This window comes from Elephas maximus, chromosome 21, assembly GCF_024166365.1.
Source record: "Elephas maximus indicus isolate mEleMax1 chromosome 21, mEleMax1 primary haplotype, whole genome shotgun sequence".
Taxonomy (NCBI): domain Eukaryota; kingdom Metazoa; phylum Chordata; class Mammalia; order Proboscidea; family Elephantidae; genus Elephas; species Elephas maximus.
This window is the reverse complement of record NC_064839.1, coordinates 80,105,877-80,120,167: the sequence shown is the minus strand read 5'-3', so window position 1 is coordinate 80,120,167 and position 14,291 is coordinate 80,105,877. Positions and strand designations below refer to the sequence as shown.

The window sequence follows — 14,291 nt, the reverse complement described above, 5'->3', positions numbered from 1 at the left end:
ATGTTCAATCAATTTCAGACTGCAGCAGCTGATAAAAATCTTCTGTTTCTTCATCTTTGGCCCTAGTGGCTGGTACATAAATTTGAATAATAGTCGTATTAACTGGTCTTCCTTGTAGGCGTATGGATATTATCCTATCACTGACACTGTTGCACTTCAGGATAGATCTTGAAATGTTCTTTTTGATGATGAATGCGACACCGTTCCTCTTCAAGTTGTCATTCCCAGCATAGTGGACTATATGATTGTCCAATTCAGAATGGCCTATACCAATCCATTTCAGCTCACGATGCCTAGGATATCGACGTTTATGCATTCCTTTTCATTTTTGACAATTTCCAATTTTCCTAGATTCATACTTCGTACATTCCGGGTTCCGATTATTAGTGGACGTTTGCAGCTGTTTCTTCTCATTTTGAGTTGTGCCACATCAGCAAATGAAGGTCCCGAAAGCTTTACTCCATCCATGTCATTAAGGTCGACTCTACTTTGAGGAGGCAGCTCTTCCCCAGTCATCTTCTGAGTGCCTTCCAACCTGGGGGGCTCATCTTCCAGCACTATATCAGACAATGTTCCGCTGCTATTCATAAGGTTTTCACTGGCTAATTCTTTTCAGAAGTAGACTGCGGGGTCCTTCTCCCTAGTCTGTCTTAGTCTGGAAGCTCAGCTGAAACCTGTCCACCATGGTTGACCCTGCTGATATGTGAATACCGGTGGCATAGCTTCCAGCATCACAGCAACAAGCAAGCCCCCACAGTACGACAAACTGACAGACATGTGGGGGCATACGTATCTATACCCTGTATTTTTACATAAATAATGTGCACCTTCTGCATTTGCTTGCCTGTCACGCCCTTCCCCCTGCAAGGTCTTTTAGTAAGAGCATCATGCTAATTTTTTTACAGCAACATGTGGAAGAGGATTGGCATGGTGGTGCTTGTGAGGTTGCCTCGTGGGGAAGAGGGTTCGGCCAGCAAGCAAACACAGAAGGCGTGTGTTATTTGCATAAAAATGCAGTATAGATAGATAATGTAGACGTAGATATATATGTATTTATATAGGTACTGGGTTTTTTTGTGCTTGTATTTTTTTTTATTATATATATACATAGAGAGAGAGAGCCCATTGGTGCAGTGGTTAAGGCTGCTAGGGTGCTAACCGAAAGGTGGGCAGTTGGAACCCATCAGCTGCTCTGTGGGAGAAAGATGTGGCAGTCTGCTCCCTTAAAGATTACATCCTGGAAAACCCTATGTGGCAGTTCTACTCTGTCCTATAGGGTAACTATGGGTTGGTATCAATTAGATGGCTATGGCTTATATATATATATATATATATATACACACACACACACACAGTCTGCACCACGTAACATCTGTTGGGGCAATGTCTGCCTGCATATACGTCTGTTGTCCCCTCCGCCTCCCAAGTTTCCCTTGTAGATGCAGGGCCCTGGCAGTTCCGTGTCTCCAGGTGAACAGAGGCCTGAAAAGTTGGGAGGAGAGGCCACAGGACGAAATTTCTGAGGCAGGGGAGAGGGCAGGCACTCTAGGTGGGCTCAGTGAACCGCAGCAGGAACTATGAGAGTATTGCAAGTCTGTGCTGCTGCTGGTGCTCCACACGCTGGTGCTGGTCCCCCAAACCCATGCTGGACAGCGGTGGCAATGGGGACGTCCCCTCCGTGCTGGATGGGGTCACAATGGGACAAGGGCTCTGTAACACCTGGGATCGCCATGAGTTGGAGGCCAACTCCAAGGCTGCTAATAGCTGTGTGTGTGTGTGTATATATATACATATATATATACACATACATATATATATACACACACACACACCAGCTCATAGTCAGCCTGATTACAGTTTATTTTAGTTTTTCTCAGTTAATATCTTTGTTCTTGATGGACCAGATTAAAGAAGCTTATTTGGACATTGTTGAAATAGAAACTCATTAAATTCTATTAGTCATCTTGTACAGTTTTGGGAGCCTAGATTGAGGCAATCAAGAATAAAATAGAGCCCTTGCACTTGGACTCCTGTCTCCTTCAAGGGCCAGCTCTCCATGCTTGCTTCTGTTCCTTCTCAGCAAAGTCTACTGGGAAGCTGGCTTACTTTTCTTTGATGAGCTGCCACCTTCTCTACTTTTTCAATTTGTCTTTGCTGTCCCTGAAAATATGCACACAGGTCTTTTTCACCTACGGGTTGTGCTCTCCTACGAGAAAAGGGATGGAATAAAAGACACAAACAAGAGGAAGTGATAAAGGCTCCAGCTATATTACGAAACGTCAGGGCAATTGTCCTTGGTTTATATTTCCTGTTCCTTTCTTAGATGATATTTCAAGGCCTCTCTTAAATAGCGCTTATGGCTGAGCTGAACTGAGCTGCTTAGGTCGGTGGTGGTGATTTCAAGTTGCTAGGTTTTTCACTGCTGCTAAAGGTAAAAATTGATCAAATTCTGAGCCCTGTGAGACCCGAGGTTCTAACCTGATGTCTGAAGGTCATTCTCATCCTCATTCCTAAAGCTCTTCATTGACTTTGGAGACACCTCACATTTCCCTGGTCGGACCTTTGAAATTACACGATTATTCTTGGACCTTCTTTGTGGAAGGAAGATCTTTTTCTCTAAGGACCCCAAAGACTCTTCCCCTGGGACTCAGATTATTTTGTGTTAACTTACAGTTGTCTGCTCCATTTACTTCTCCATGGTGCCAGCCTCTGGAGCCCCTCATCATTCCCTATGCCATAGGTTCAGTTCCCTATGTACTACACAATTTCCCTTTGAAAAGTTCAGGTACCTGTTGATGGGGCAAGTTCTCTCTCTTAGTGAAGCTTGTCAGTTTTGGCTGGTGGCCCTTTGTGAACATCTTTACCATTCCATTTCAGAAGCAAATTTCCCAGTGTCCATGCCTCCAGCTAACATCCCAGCATCCAGAAATAAGGCTCCATCTCATCTCCCTACCACATCGATCTTTTCCATGTTTAGAAGCCTCACCTCTGTGGTGAGTCCCACGGAGGTCCTTTTTCAGGGGCCCAGTGCAAAACTTAAATGCTGACGTTTCCTGAGACCAGGTACTAGCATAGAATATAATTGCTGCCATGTATTGAGTATGCAAACATCTTACACTCTCCATTGAACTACACGTTTCTCAGAGTTTCTTTCATTTAATCTACTAAACACACCAGTAAGATGAGTATTTTCAACCCCACCTTCAGGTGAAGGAACTCAGGCTGGAGAGGTGAAATGACTTGCTCAAAGTCTCAAAACTAGGAAAGATGTCTGACTCCAAAGCTAACAACATTCTCAGCCTTCATCCTTCTCTGCGTTTTTGCAGAAATAAACATGTACATCATGGCTTGAATATTATGAGCTTTACGCATAGCTCCTAACAACCCTCTTCTACCCCACCTGAGGCCAGAAAGTAGTTTCTTTACATGTCCAATTTTACAAAAGAAAAACAATTTAAATATAAAACTTAATAATTTTAAAATTTAAAAATAAAATGTAAAAACTGATATACATAATTTGCACCTTTGAAAGTAGAGGACTAATTGCCTGGGAGGACTACCTGTGATGGAGTCTTTTAGGCTACACAACTCTTGCCAGGAAAAGAATTGTCTCCCATTTGAGAATTCCAGCCTGAAATATAAGGTCTGGTTACTCTGCCTGATAAAACTAGCAAGCTAGGACTCTCTTTTCTAAAATTTGTCTAATTTTGCCACACTTATTCATATTCAAGAGACTATTTACTAAGAAAAAGAACTATATGCCTACCAGAAATAAAAATTGTGACAAGTGGCTGCCCCATATTTCAATTAAAATATTAAAGAAATTTATCCATAGATACTTAAAGCCTTTTAGAAAGAAGCTTGACTTATGAGTTGATAATATATATTGTGAAGTACATAAAATAAGTCAGGCTATAATCATTTTTCAAATTTCTCAATTTTTTAGACTGTAAAAGAGGATAATCTTGGAAGGAGGTTTTAACCATCTTTCTTCCATTGCCTCCAGTCAAATACAGTCACAACAGATCACTTTAATTGGATTGAAAGGATCTGCTGGCCATTCCACGGCTTATGCGAACACACTGAGGGCAATCACTTCACTACCAAGTGGTGTATAGAAGTACTAATAATTTGCCGGTCAATTCGGTTTCTGTTTTCACCATCTATTAACATTTGCGGCAGTGTTCTATGGTGACACAAACACACACACACGTGCACATGCGTGTGCATACACAGGCTCAGTGTTTTAGAAACACCTAGTGGAAAGTGCAACTATGAAGATTTATTCCTGGTACTTAACCCTTCAGAGCCTAAGTTTTCTCATTTATTTATATACATTGCTTACTGTCTCCCTGCTTTTTCTTTTTAGGGACAAATTAGGTTAGGCATTTTAAAGCATAATGTAAACTATAAGGTACTGTTTACCTTACATTTATTATTAGTATTATTATTAAACTGACTTTGCTTTGCTGTTGTTTATAATGCCAGCATAGGCTCCAGTGGCTTCTATCACCCATCGCAAATGATAGACTCAAATAGTATGAAAAATGCCACTAACAAAACTAACAGTACCACGTAATTTAAAAATCTATAACATATTTTTGCTTTATTCTAAACCCAGTGCTGATTTTATGTATACATTTCCGTTCTTGTGATATGCTTCCCTTCCCCAAATCGATTTTGGTGAGAAAATACATGACTGACTGTAGCAGACGGGAGGAGCAGAAGACTATACTGGCAGGAAAAGGATATCAACAGCGATTCATTTGTTTTTACCAGAACAAGGACAGTATCATCCTTTTTCCATCTCATTTTCTCCCACCATACTCTCATAATTTTTTTTTCTTTTCTCTTCTTTTTCTTCCTTCTTGCCTTTCTCCCTCCCTCTCTCCCCTTCTCTTTCTTCCTAAATGATGAGCAAGGTGTTGAATGCATGGAAAGACTGCTCAGATAGTCAAAACTCCCTTCCCGTTTCTGGAGGTCAAGCTGTTTTGGATCAACCGCTGGGATGAGGTCCAGAAGATAAACAACACCTGATCCTCTCCAAAGCGCTTTGCCTAGAGGTCACTGTGGGCTAGAAGAGGAGGCCGTTGGAAACCCGTTTCTGTTGAGTCAATTCTGACTCATAGTGACCCTACAGGACAGGGTAGACTGCCCCATAGGGTTTCCAAGGAATGCCTGGTGGATTCGAACTGCCGACCTTTTGGTTAGGATCCATAGCTCTTAACTACCATGCCACCAGGGTTTCCAGAAGAGGAGCAGGCCCCTTAATTCTGACTCGCAGCAAACCCAAACTCATGCTTTCATCTGAGAACATTTCTCCTGACCAGACATAGAATCGTAGAAAGACCTCCTTCCACTCCACTGTAAATTAAAACATATTAATAAAAAGTAAATGGCTAAAAAACCAAAAAATCAAACCCATTGCCATTGAGTCAATTCTGACTCATAGCAACCCATAGGACAGAGCAGAACTGCCCCATGGGGTTTCTGAGGCTGTCAGTCTTCATGGGAGCAGACTGCCACATCTTTCTCCCAAAATGGCTAGGAGTTAGACAGAAAAATGGATAAAATTTCAAAAGAAGTGAGGGTTTTAATAAATGTAACATATATTACCTGCCCCTGGAAATGTGACCCCATCATGATGTGTGATTTCTTATTTTGTCTTTAGAGGACACAAAACCACTTAGCAACAAGAATAACCTAGGTGCAACACTATTCACCTTTATTCTGCGTTCACTCTATACCTGCCTCCAAACTCACAAATACATATGACTGAGAAAAGGAAAAATAAACCGATAAGCAAAACACACACACACACAGAACCACTGAGCGGTTCCCTGGATTTGAATATTATTGTAGGTTTGCAATGTGGGAAGGAAGAAGTTAAAGGAGGTTTGTTGATAGTGCCTGTGCAGATAAGTTTCTACGTTTCAATGAGTTTTAAAGACCTCCATGCTTCACTGGCTATTGTTAAAAACACACTGAATTGGTTATGACAACCTGTGGGTTAGTTTACGCCACAGCCTAAGATTTGGGAAATTCAGTTTAGAAATTTGATCAATATTCATGCCATCTCACATCATAATTCAATTGGCAAAACTGTAGTCGAAAACTCCCCAGGGCAATCCTGAAGAACAACTTATATTTTGGTGGTTTCACATGTGCAAACCTCCTGCCTGGACTCACTGATGGGGGTTGATGGCAGCCTTGAACTTTAACAAGGATTTCCAGGTGATGTGATTGAGGGGTTAACCGTGATAGAACAGAAAAGATCAAATTAAAATGAATATGCCAAGGCAAAAGCTCAAGATGCCTTTTTTTTTTTTTTTAACTCTCCACGAGAACGCTCCCCAAAAGCATAAAGAACTGTCAAAATAGAATCTTGCTTAAAATGCAAAAGGTATTTTCAAAGCTAGGATGACATTTGCATACAATATGTGCTGAAGGCTGATGATACGCTGAAAATGTGTTACTTGTAGACTGAGTCTATATGACATCAAATGCCAGGATTCAAAAAAAAAAAAGGATTTAAACACTTAGATTAAAAGATTTTCTTGATAACTCATTCTAGTTAATTCGAACATTCAAATAATAGTAAATATCTGAATTTTAAATTTATCTATGGATTCATGACCTCTGAAGATGGATGAAGTATTTATTTAAAAGCAGCTGAACGTGTATTAGTTAATCTTACAAGCTTACATTTAAACGACAGCTACTAATATAGCTTTCAAGCGTTAGGCTGCCAGCATCGTCAGGATTTTAGCTCTGGTATTTTAATTCTAAAATGTTCTCCCATGTGGCCCACCACCAGATTTTGGGTTGTGGCCACCTTGTATCAATTCCTAGATTATCTCTTGGTTTTGAGACCACAAGTAGCTAAGGCTACTTCTGTAAGGTTCGATTTCAATGCAGATTCAGGTCTTTTAAAAAATAAATGTCTTGGCAAATCTTTAAAATGATCAAATATTCTAATAGTATTCACCTGATTCTCTGTGCTAACTTTTAGCAGGAGGCCCTTAAAGAGAAAATTGCTTGTTTACTGCAAAGAACAAAGGCACAGTGTTCTTTTTTTTCCCCTTATTTTGATAAAATCAGTGCAAATGAAATCAAGAACTGTTTAAAAATGTTAACATTTTTCTGCAGCAGTCTAACTGGATTTGCACTAAGGTACGCACACACGAACAATCACGCCTTTCATCGAGAAGTCTAAGAAACTTGACATACATAAACCTTCAGTATTTCTGATTAAGTGAAGGGGTAAAACAAAACTCTGCTAAAAGATCTGCAGATAGAGAGGCTGCCATTGAAGCACTATGGTTCTGATCCTTTTGGGGCCTAAAATCCACTGACAAGATTTTCTAATGAGCAGAAAGAGGCTTTTCTCAGTCTCGAAGGCTGGGGCTAAAACTTACTCTAAATAACACAATATATTACAGCAATCTCTTGAGAATAAAAAGAAGAAAATATTCTTTATATGAAGAACCCTCAGATAGCCCTAGATTATTGTTTTATATCATATACTATTCACTACAAATGACCAAAGGAAAGCTAAAAAAGAGAAAAACCATGATCTTGGTAAACACATAAAACATATATTTTAGCATCTGCTAGCTATTAGGTACTAAATTATCATGTAATGTAATCGTAAAAAGCTATAATTTTTACCTGACTTTTCCATTTGGAAGGAAGGATTTCTACCTGTCATTGAGTTCTGGCTAGCTGGTAGCCTGAACCTTCTCCGGTACAGTTTACTGTCAATCGGTCTAAGGTGCCGCCCACTCCAGTGTGGTCCTTCCACATTTGGACACTGCTCAGAATGGCAGCACTCTGCGGGATCCCAAGAGAGATTGTAGGGAGAAGAGAAGAGTCAGGAAAGGATCCAGCTGTCAGAAGCCTGACCAGTTCAACCCTGGAGAGCTGAGACCAGTCACTGCTTTTTATGAAGCTGGCTTTTTACAAACCACCAGAACAGAAGACACTCCTAAGGGCCATACACTCTCAGTTCTTGTTGTCATTTAATACAGACAAATTTAAAGTTGATCTGGGCAAAATGTTTTCCTTGAAATAGGAAAACCCAATAATACAGGCGTATTAAGTATTCAGCATAAAGGATAAAACACTTGATAATACAAAAAAGATTTTTCTCTCATGAAAATTTTGTGATTTCTTTTGCAAATAAAATAAAATGTGATAAATAAAAATAGAATTTTTTTCTTTAAGGCGAGTGAGCAGTCTTCACCATTAGACTGACTGACAGCTATACTTGATAAACGTCAATTTGCATGAGTTTGCAATGTAAACTGAAACAATTATTTTAAACCATCACTTGGCTATTTTAAAATTTGATTTTAAAGAAGCACAATTGTATGTGTTTTTTTAGATTGGATCTTATTTAACAGCGAGCATTAGAATCGAAGCTTTTGAGCAAATATATTTTGTTGACAATATTCAAACTAATAGAAATGAATTCTTTTTCTTCACTTTCAATTATTTATTTACCATTTGAAATATATTATAGTTTAAAAAGACAATTGCCAGATATTAAATATACACAAAAATGAATTTTAACACAATCTTTGGCCACTTTCTTACTAATATCTCATCTACTTACACGCTAATCAAAGACATTGTTACTGTCAAATTTTCAGGATTTTTTTTTTCTTCTTATGCATTATGTTGGAACGCATCTTAGGTACCTCCTTAAATTAAAAACAGTGAATGGTTAATTATCATTCATCTATTAGATTGAGTAATATGAAATTGCCAATATTTGACCATTTTGGACCTACAAAAAGGGTTATCTCATGTGGTTGAACCTAATTTGGTGGGATATTATGTATGGAGGAGTGAGGATCACGGGCTTTGAAGTCACTTACTGCGAGATTTTGAGCAATTTAGTTCTTAGCCTCTCTAAGCCTCTATTTCCTCGTTTAATATCAACTTAGCAGGGTCACAGGGCAGATTAAATGAGATGCTGTATGAATTTATACAATGACTATTGGCCAGTGAGCTATCATGAAATTACTGCAAAGACCGGAAGAGGGACAGCAGCCTACATAACACATTCAACCATAATTACATTTAAAAAATCTTTTAAGAGGTTATGTAGTCATCAAAAACACAAGACCCACTTTTTCTCCCACATGCTCCAGATGGCCTCTTCAGAGCCGCGACGACATCTCAGGGCCTAGTTCTCTCACCATCTCAGGGAGGCAAGACAGCTGGTGGTTCAAAACATAGGCTTCAGGGGCAGAAGTATCTGGATTGGCTACCCTGCTCTGCCTTTATCGCCTGTGTGACTTTGGCCAAGTAGCTTATCGTCCATGAAATAGGGCTGATTATATGTAAGAAAATACATGTAAAGTGCCTTAGAACACTGTCTGCCATACCGAAAGCACTAAATACATGTTAATTATTATATAGGTTTTTATTATCGTTATCACGTTGGCTGTCTTACCTAAGTCCTTTATTTGTGGCTAAACATCAAGAAACAATTTTATCACCACTGACATGCTTCCCATATTCAGCTAAAATCTTTATTTTTCTTAGGCAGGAAATCTTTCTCTTCATGGGACTTTACTACCTGTAATGTTATTATTCAATTTTTTTTTCTGCTCCAAAAAAAAAAAAAAGCTATAAGGAATAACTTAAAAGGGAAATCCCAAGCAATTACATTGCAAATAGTAGCAGTCATATCGTAGAAAGGTTAAAAGCAGAAAAATGGGACCATACTGCCTGGACCTACGCCTCAGTGCTACCACGCGCTGGCTTTGTTCTTGCTGTTACCAGCCATCTGGTCTGCCCCAACTCAGGCTCCTGACTCGTGGTGCCCTCGTGCACAACAGACTGAAACATCGCCCAGCTCTGCACCATCTCCAAGACGGCTTGTGGATCAGACTGTTGTGATTCACAGGGTTTCCACTGGCTGATTTTCAGAATTAGATCACCAGGGCTGTCTTTCTAGTCCATCTTAGTCTGGAAGCTCTGCTGGAACCAGTTCAGCACCATGGCAACACTCAAGTCTCCACTGACAGAGGGGCGGTGGCTACGCATGAGGAGCACTGGCCGGGAATCAAACCTGGATTTCTCACGTGGAAGGCGAGAATTCTACTACTGCAACGCCACTGGCCCCTGTTGGCTTTGCAGCCTTGGGGAAATTGCTTAATCTGTCTGTGCCTCAAATTTTCTTATCTGTAAAATGGCTATGATAATGTTATCCGTCTTACAGGAATGTTATATGGATTATAAGAATTAACATATGTAAAGTGTTCCCCACAATTGCCTGGCAAGCAACCAGCACTCAATACATGGTAGTGATTTTTATCAGGGAGCCCTGGTGGCACAGTGGTTAAGAGCTCGGCTGCTAACCAAAAGATCAGTGGTTCAAATCCACCAGCTGCTCGTTGGAAACCCTATGGGGCAGGTCTACTCTGTCCTACAGAATCATTATGAGTCAGAATCAACTCGATGGCAATGGGTATTCTTATCATAGGCAAATGTCTGTTTAATATCTTTCTTCAAAAATACTCAAATACATGCCATAATCATATTTCGTATAAATTTCAGTTACTTTAATCTTATAGAGTCAACAAAGAAGCCAACATATTTCCTGTGGCATTGCTACCCAGATAATCACACTGCAGAAAATTTATGGAGAGAAATGAGTGTGAAAAAAAAAAACTTTAAAAATAATTTCTTATACATTGACTATGACAATCTCATGAGAAACAGTTTGAATCACACTCATTTTCATTTTTAAACACTTTGGTTATGAAGATGGTCAGTGGAATTCTTTAATGGGATGCCAACTGCCATTGTTCTGGAAGAGGCCTGAATCCTTTACAGTGTGTAACGTATGTCAGCATTGTCCTCACACAGTAGCTAGCTGCTATCAACAGAAACCCTCACTCACACAGTTCAACTTCTACTGAACACCAAATACATGCCTGGCACAGCACTAGAAGGGAGAGGTGCGATGGGGAATGGAAAGACGCAGTCTACTCTCAAGACACAGCAAATGGTGTCGAAAATATAATAACATTCCCCCATTTCCCTGCATAGATGGCCCACATCTGCAAAGGCACGTACCCTTTATTCTCCCTCTTCACGCAGGACTGGCGATGGAGGGGCGTAGACAAACTGCCAGGTAAATGATAATGTACCTGAACGCAGCTGATGCTGGGATGATTTATGCTTTCCGGGAATGGCCACAGGTACCAAATCATATCACTCTATGAATTCACTGACCTAATGTAGTGGAACTGCGAGAACAGGTGGGCACGATGACGCGGGACCTGAACAAGCTGGAATTAGGGTCAGACTACCTCTAAGGCAACTGGGCACTCACCTGGGAACTGCTAGGTATCTTTCACACCTGTGCAGTACTTTAAACCTCACAGAACATGCCAGGAGTTCTAGAACCAGCAGAATTTCTGCCTCCTTTATAGATGTGGAAACCCTGGTGGTGTGGTGGCTAAGAGCTACGGCTGCTAATTGAAAGGTTTGCAGTTCGAGTCCACCAGGCACTCCCTGGAAACTCTATGGGGCAGCTCTACCGTCCTGTAGGGACGCTAGGAGTCGGACTTGACAGCAACAGTTTTTTTTTTTTGGTGGATGTAGTCTGACCTGGCTGGAAACCACACATCTTGAGGCCTGTGTGCTGGCAATAACTTCTATTTGGTAAATACAAGTACAGTTATATGGCAAAATTTTCACTGGTTCCTAACGAATACATATGGATTGTTCCCTGGCCTTTGGGGAAATCAACCAGGGAAATAAATAAAAGAAGGACTTTTCAGCAGAGAAAAAGGAAATTCTCCATCAAACATTGAGATTACCCTCAACCAAAAACAACCAAACTGACTGCTGTTGAGTCCATTCGATTCCAACTCATAATGACCCGAAAGGGTTTCTAAGGCTGTAATCTCCACGGGAGCAGGCTGCCACACCTTCCTCCCACAGAGGTTCTGGGTAGGAGCTGATCACTTTAACTGCTATGCCACTAGGGCTCCTTAGCGATCCAACAGGGGGATTAAATAAGGGGAAGATGGAGCAGCACCCCTGGTCCTAGCCCTAAGTTTCCTTCCCTCATTCATAATCAGATGGTAATTTCCAGTTAATGTTTTACCACTTTCAAAGGTGAGTTTTAATAGGGGATTCCTGGAGACTATGGGCCCTTAACCTTAGAAAGGTATCTAGAGATCAGTGGAATTTGAGAATTAATGACAAGTTAGAAGAGAAAAAAGTGAAATACTGCCCTTTGAATCAAAGATTATTCTGTTCCCACGTGCAAGGTGTGAACAAAGAGACTTGTGTGTGAACAACAATCCCCCCAGGAATCTAAGGACAAGTTCATGGCTGAGTGTCTTAGGCCTACAGAAAATACAGATTTCTGTGATCCAGTTTCTACCCTACAGTCTACAGGCAACTTGATTCAAACGTGCCACTCCGTGGCTGCTTCCATGATAAAGAGAAACAATCTTTTCAATACGTTTTTATTGGCCCTAGGAGCTGGGTCTATCTTCCTTTTTTCTCCCTAATCACAGAGGTGGAGAAACAGCATCCTTTTTAAAGCAAAACAACAGTACCTACCTGGACCCAACAGAACACCTCTATCTGATCTCAGCTGCATCTTTTTAAAAACAGTCAAGTGAAGTGGTAATTTAGTCAGTGAAGATAGACCTTGCCACAGTTCAACTATAACTGCCTCATTTTGGAGGCATTGTATTTTCTTTTTTTCATTAATAAAGATTGAGTCAGTCACTTGCACAACACTTTCGCTTTAATGACATTTGTTCTAAGGAGTCAACTAGACTAACGGCTTGTCCTTGTCCACTATTAAAGCTCTTGAGAACACCATTTACAGCCGTGCAGTCCCGGTGACGGGGCTGGCTCCCTGCACTTCATCTGCACTCTAGAGCAGGGCCATTTCTTCACAAGTTTCTGATGTGTCCTTTTCCCACAGAGGCCCACACCCGCAATCGTGATAAATGATCATGGTCTTGCTAACACCTTCCTCATCTCTACCTGGAATTTCATTTGTGTCCCATGATTTAGTTAAAGGGTGATACAATAGAAAATTAATGTATTTATTTCTATCTCAAGGATGCAAATAAATTAAGAAAATTCACAATGCAACTTTATAAACTGATAATGTTTACAGTCTTGTTCAACTCTAACTCTATGTAGACTGAACTAAATTGTAAGAAATACAGCCTTTTAGTCAGAGACATAATTTTGTTAACAATATAAAGAATGACTGTACAAACTGAGGGATTTTTATTTATATTGCTTCTGCTAAATCTTACAAATTTATTGATAGGAAGAAATTTAGAGAGAATTATCCAGATTTCATGAGGGGTGTTTTTTAAAAATAAACATGTAATTAATGCCACTGAGTAGTACACTTAAAAATAGTTAAAATGGCAAATTTTGTTATATATATTGGCCAAAATAAATTTTAAAAACTTGGTAAATAAAACTGCAGCTCCTAAAATGAAGGCTAATTAGAGACGCCCACAAATGCGGTACTTGTTGTTGTTGTTAGGTGCTGTCGAGTCGGTTCCGAGTCATAGTGACCCTATGCACAACAGAATGAAACACTGCGCGGTCCTGAGCCATCCTTACAATTGTTGTTAGGCTTGAGCTCATTGTTACAGCCACTGTGTCAATCCACCTCGTTGAGGGTCTTCCTCTTTACCGCTGACCCTGTATTTTGCCAAGCATGATGTCCTTCTCCAGGGACTGATCCCTCCTGACAACATGTCCAAAGTATGTAAGACGCAGTCTCGCCATCCTTGCCTCTAAGGAGCATTCTGGCCAGGCTTCTTCCAAGACAGATTTGTTCGTTCTTTTGGCAGTCCATGGTGTATTCAATATTCTTCGCCAACACCACAATTCAAAGGCGTCAACTCTTCTTCCGTCTTCCTTATTCATTGTCCAGTTTTCACATGCACATGATGCGATTGAAAATACCATGGGTTGGATCAGGCGCACCTTAGTCTTCAGGGTGACGTCTTTGCTCTTCAACACTTTGAAGAGGTCCTTTGCAGCAGATTTGCCCAATGCAATGCGTCTTTTGATTTCTTGACTGCTGCTTCCATGGCTGTTGACTGTGGATCCAAGTAAAATGAAATCCTTGACAACTTCAATCTTTTCTCCATTTATCATGATGTTGCTCATTGGTCCAGTTGTGAGGATTTTTGTTTCTTTATGTTGAGGTGTAATCCATACTGAAGGCTGTGGTCTTTGATCTTCATTAGTAAGTGCTTCAAGTCCTCTTCACT

General features: G+C 40.3%; 1 protein-coding gene across 3 annotated transcripts in view; it reads right to left on the bottom strand.

The window, feature by feature from the left end:
* TENM3 (teneurin transmembrane protein 3) overlaps window positions 1-14,291 on the bottom strand; it is a 793,331-nt gene that overhangs the window by 702,827 nt on the left and 76,213 nt on the right. Inside the window, exon 1 of one of the 3 annotated variants that reach the window (XM_049864998.1) lies at window positions 7,672-8,388. The exons of the other annotated variants lie outside the window; for them this stretch is intronic. The gene's annotated coding sequence lies outside the window, so the exon portion shown is untranslated. Of the gene's footprint in view, window positions 1-7,671; window positions 8,389-14,291 lie in introns of those variants that run through there. 3 annotated transcript variants of the gene reach the window in all.